This window comes from Nicotiana attenuata, unplaced genomic scaffold (genome assembly GCF_001879085.1).
Source record: "Nicotiana attenuata strain UT unplaced genomic scaffold, NIATTr2, whole genome shotgun sequence".
NCBI lineage: Eukaryota > Viridiplantae > Streptophyta > Magnoliopsida > Solanales > Solanaceae > Nicotiana > Nicotiana attenuata.
This window is the reverse complement of record NW_017671822.1, coordinates 49195-55296: the sequence shown is the minus strand read 5'-3', so window position 1 is coordinate 55296 and position 6102 is coordinate 49195.

The window sequence follows — 6102 nt, the reverse complement described above, 5'->3', positions numbered from 1 at the left end:
TTACAGCCGATTTTAAGACAAATAAATAGGTGCACCACATGTATTTGCATGTAGACTTCTCTACGTAATCATAGTAAATTAGTATACTCACTGTAATCTCATAAATAAAATCTGGGAAAGGTACGCTAACATTATCTCCTACCTTGAAAATAATAGAAATGATGTTTCTCGTAAACAAATTAATGTTTGCTTAATGTTGAATAAAAAAGATTTCGTTTTGATAATTTTATGGAGAACTAAATTCCTAACCTTTATTCAGATTCCACTTCTTTTAACAAATTTGTAGAGATTTTGGGAATTTTCTCGATAATAATGGTGTTATGATGATAGGCTATAAATGCATATTTTAGTCGCTTATTACATTCGAATTTACTGCACTTTGATTGAGTTTGCGCTTTAATCGCTAGTGTTTTGCACTAATTGTGTGTTTTATGCCTTGTAGGTGTGATTCCGAGCTATATAGATGTTATGGAATGAATTTAAGTGATTTGAAGCTTTGAAGTCTGAGTAAAAGCTCAAGGAATTAAGTCGGGATCGTGTCAGATACACTTGGACCATAAAAACCCGTGCTCAAAATATTTTTATTTTCGAGCACAGGTTTGTCGGTAAAAAAAAAATTATTAGAAGTTGGACAGGTAAGGAAATTTCTTGTTGAGCTACGTACTTACTTAAAAACTAATAAACCTCAATTCCAAGAAATCATATCTTCTACCAAGACATTTACCGAGGAAGCAGAAGCCCTTTTGAAAGAAGCTATTCAGGAACAAATGGACCGTTTTATACTTCAGGAACAAGCATAAAGAAATATTGATCACTTTTGTCTTAATCTTAATAAAAAACAGTCAAAACGATTAATTATTAACTAATTTAAATGAAACTTGACTTCTGAGTTCTTAGCCAAAATTGACGAAATAAAATGAAAAAGATTCTAATTTCATGTCTTAAATGAAATGAGTGGACTAGAATCGGCAGTATTCTAATAGATAGATAGTATGGTAGAAAGAAAGGGGGGTCAAATTTGATAATTAAGTACGAACTAAGACTCGAGGAGGCATATTGCGCACTGTCTAGTAAAATAGACATAACTTTTTGCTCAGAACTCCATTTGTGCTCCACAATATATGATTGGAAAGCTAATTCAAAGGGCTACAACTTTCATGTTTTACATTTTTCCAAATTCCGAACAGAACAGTGTGAAAAATGCGGTCAAAACCGCGACCGCAGAACTGACCGCGGCAGAAATCAGAGAGCTTGTCTGGCCGCGGTCCTACCGCGTTTTGACCGCGGCCGCGCCCCTCCAGGCGTCAAAAAGAAGTCTTATTTCGCCCGGGACAAGATTATTTCGGCCCTACACTATTCCAACTTGTATAAAAGGGTTCCTAAACCTATTTTGAAGGAGAGGGGAAATATTTTGGACACAAATTAGACCTAAGGAGGCGGAGAGACACTACTTTAGGGTTAGACAACACCCTTGGAGGCAAGAACACATTGGGAGCAAGGCGGAGAATTCTTCTACGAGTTTTTTCCTTCCTCTTCCTATTTTTCATTGTTGGTTATGACTTTTAGTATTGTAGTTTTACATACTATTATGAATAGCTAATTTGTTATCTAGAGTTTTGATAGAACCTTTTGTAGGATAAATTCTTGTTATGTTTTTATATAATTGAGCCATAGCTTTTCTCTATTTGTTCAACTACGTTTATATTGTGGTTGGTTGAAGAGCTCTCAATTAGCTGTGCCTATTTAGTATGCATAACTCGGGAGAGAGTGCATATTTAGGTAATTGTTGAACAACACCACTCCCAGAGTATATGAGGGATCAATAACCGAGGGTTTAAAGGGGGGATTAGGGATAACGAAGCCTTGGGTGCGATCTGAAGTGAGCTGTATTGAAAGCCAGCTAGCGTAGCTCGGGAGAGTGCGTCTAGTAAATTGTTGTAATTACTCGGGAGAGATTTACGGTAATAAGAGTGCTCATGATCGGTAGAGAATACTTAGGTGAAATTATAGAAGACATAGCGGGAAGGATTCCGACAATTGGGGAAATCATAACTCTAGACCTCCTTAATCTTTTCTCTAACCCTCAGTATCGTTAGTTGTTAATTTACTATTTTAATTTGTTAGTTAATTAGTTAAACAGAAGCATCTTAATATCTATAAGTTAGGAATTGTTCAAGCTTGTCTTCTTGGTGATAGTGAACAGCTGTAGCTAAACCTTGGTTCTCTGTGAGATTCGACTCCGGACTTGTAAACCGGATTATATTTGCAGCGACCGCTTAGTCCTTTTTATAAGGCATAGTTGGACGTGATCATTGACAAATGATATGGTTGAATAAAAAATGAGATGTTTATATGTGACGGTTTCTGATAAACGTCAAATTTTCAATATTAGAGAGTTTGAAAAGATAAAAAATTTCACTAAAAAGAATTAAATCAACTAATGAAGTGTTAATTCTAAAATAGCACAAATCACGTGAGCAATATTTTAATTAGACTATTTGTCTAATTGACATAGTTATCCACAAGATATTAACTTTTAATAAAATAATTANGGGGGGAGGGGGAAATAGCCAGATTTACAACTGGTAATTGAAAAATAGTCACAGTTCCAAAAATAATCGAAATTTAGCTATTTTTTTATGTAAAGATAAAATCTGAATAAAAACACCCTTAAAAATCTGAAATATTCCAGCATAATATGATGCAGTTCGAATTTTTGATATATGGGCTTCCAGCATAATGTGTTGGAGTTCCAACACAAGCGAGAAGTTTATATGCAGGAACTCCACAATCCAGCATATTAGGCTGGAACTTTCCGTGTGCTGGAGTTGTAACATAATATGCTGGAAATTTATATGCAGGAGCTCCATAATCTCGTACATTATGCTGGAACTTTCCGTATTTCAGCAAAATAGTGACTATTTTTTAACGGCTTTGGAAATGCTACTTATTTTTGATTATCAATCCGAAAAAAGGCTAGCTTGTGCTATTTTCACTGAAAAAGGTGAGGGAAATGATGGGGAAATAGTATCTCTATGAGTTTAAAAAAACTCTTACCACAAAAATATCTACATGCATTTATCTATAAAAGGTAGAATTTACAATCCTGAAAATAATATAGGTTATATGTTACAAATTATAATATATAAAAGCGACTTGACAAAATATAATTTTAATAATGTTGGTGTGTGCAAATTAAAGTCTATCTATACTTATTTTGTTTGATACTCTTCCTTTACCATATTATATGTCGAAGTTTTAATAAAGTATAATGTTTAAGAAAGAAAGATTTTTAGCACACCACTCTTAAAATTTATTATCTTAAATATACCACAATATTTTTATGATTACAAGACCATGTCATTAAGAATAAAAAAAAAAAAATTAAAGCTAAAACTTCTTGAATATAAAAAGAAGTCGTATTTTTGTAAACAGAATAGAAAAGAAGATAATGACATATAAAGTGAAATAAAGAGAGTAGTAGTATTTTATTTTACTTTTTTGGGGGTTATTGATGATAGACTATAATTACGTATATTAGTTGATTATTACACTCTAATTTACTGCACTTTAGTTGAGTTTGCGCTTTAATCGCTAGTGTTTTGCACTAACGGTGTGTTTTATGCCTTTTAGGAGTGATTCCGAGCTATATAAATGGTATGGAATGAATTCAAGTGATTTAGAGCTTTGAAGTCTGAGTAAAAGCCCAAGGAATTAAGCCGGGATCGTATTCGGGGATCAACGGATGATAAACCAACAAAACGAAGACTCGAGGAGGCATATTGCGCACTGTCTAGTAAAATAGACATAACTTTTTGCTCAAAACTCCATTTGGGCTCCACAATATATGGTTGGAAGGAAAACTCAAAGGGCTACAACTTTCATGTTTTATGTTTTTCCAAATTCCAAATATAACAGGGTCAAAAACCATAATTACGGTAGGACCGCGGTAGGACCGCGGCAGAACATTACCAAAGATTCAGAGGACCATTCTGGCTGCGGTCCTGGCGCAATCGCGGCAGGACCGCAGCAGGAAGCGAAAATTTCAGGGACCAAAGTGCAAAACACGGGATTTTAAGCCCTAAACCCTATATTAAACGAAGGAAGCCGGCCAAAAGACAGGAGGGGAAATATTTTTGACACAAATTAGACCTAAGGAGGCGGAGAGACACTACTTTAGGGTTAGACAACACCCTTGGAGGCAAGAACACATTGGGAGCAAGGCGGAGAATTCTTCTACGAGTTTTTTCCTTCCTCTTCCTATTTTTCATTGTTGGTTATGACTTTTAGTATTGCAGTTTTACATACTATTATGAATAGCTAATTTGTTATCTAGAGTTTTGATAGAACCTTTTGTAGGATAAATTCTTGTTATGTTTTTATATAATTGAGCCATAGCTTTTCTCTATTTATTCAACTACGTTTATATTCTGGTTGATTGAAGAGATCTCAATTATCTGTGCCTATTTAGTATGCATAACTCGGGAGAGAGTGTATATTTAGGTAATTGTTGAACAACACCACTCCCAGAGTATATGAGGGATCAATAACCGAGGGTTTAAAGGGGATTAGGGATAACGAAGCGTTGGGTGCGATCTGAAGTGAGCTGTATTAAAAGCCAGCTAGCGTAACTCGGGAGAGTGCGTCTAGTAAATTGTCGTAATTACTCGGGAGAGATTTACGGTAATAAGAGTGCTCATGATCGGTAGAGAATACTTAGGCGAAATTATAGAAGACATAGCGGGAAGGATTCTGACAATTGGGGAAATCATAACTCTAGACCTCCTTAATCTTTTCTCTAACCCTCAGTATCGTTAGTTGTTAATTTACTATTTTAATTTGTTAGTTAATTAGTTAAACACAAGAATCTTAATATCTATAAGTTAGGAATTGTTCAAGCTTGTCTTCTTGGTGATAGTGAACAGATGTAGCTAAACCTTAGTTCTCTGTGGGATTCGACTCCGGACTTGTAAACCGGATTATATTTGCAGCGACCGCATTGTCCTTTTTATAAGGCATAGTTGGGCGTGATCATGTTAGAAACATTGCAATTGTTTCATTTCATCGAATACTTGTAATCTTTTACTAACATAGATATTAAATAATTTTGTTAATCAAAGTGTAATAAATAGGAAGAAATATTTTTCTTTCTGTTGGAATATAAATGGTAGTAGTATCTCATAAGTTTTACCTCACTTTATTTAAGGATTCGAGTAGTTTCGAATTCAAGATTCTACAAATTCAACTTTTCACTTGAATTATATCTGTCATATACTTTGCTCTAACGAATTGAAAAACGCATGATCAGCAAGTTATGACGTATACGTCATCTATGATGTTAGACCATGTCGTCCTAGACGTAATAAAATGCTATCATCTCGCTTTGTTGTGTAAGAGACTTTAATAGAAAAACTAGCACATTCTCATGATTAATCATTAATCAATAAGTTTCCTAGTTAAATTGATAAATTTTAGGTATTCAAGCTACTATTTTTTGGAACCTGACACGAATTGATACGAGTCAACAACAACAACAAACCAGTATAATCCCACAAGTGGAGTCTTGGGAAGGGTAGTATGTACGCAATCTTACCCCTACCATGAAAGGGCAGACACGAATTGATACAAGTGCTGATAAAATAGCATTCGGAATTAAAAACAAATTAAAATTCTTCAAATCTTCACTTGTTCTTCTTCTCTCTGTTTTTGAGAAGGTAAAAGGCTTGTTTAAATCTTCACACTTTTCTTTTCCCAACTTACTGCTAACCCGAAAACTTGGTAACCTGAACTCCATTTCTGAAAGGGTAAAAGTTCAGCTTTGCCATGATTTGGGGTAAATGTATGTCAAGAGAACCAAGAAGCGGTTAGTAAAGTTGTTAAAAGGTTGGTTAGACAATCAAGAAGTAGTCAATCATTGAGCCAAAAAATTTATCGCATTGCCTCTTGATTCTCCTTCTCTCCCTCTACTCTTTCTGATTCTCTCTTTCTTCCTTCATTCTCCCTTCTCTCTTCCTTCTGTTCTTGTCTGTTCGCCATAGGCTACATGCGGAGAAGAGCTTAACCCAAGATCTGACCCCCCGTGTAGGAGTTCGGGGGGGGCAA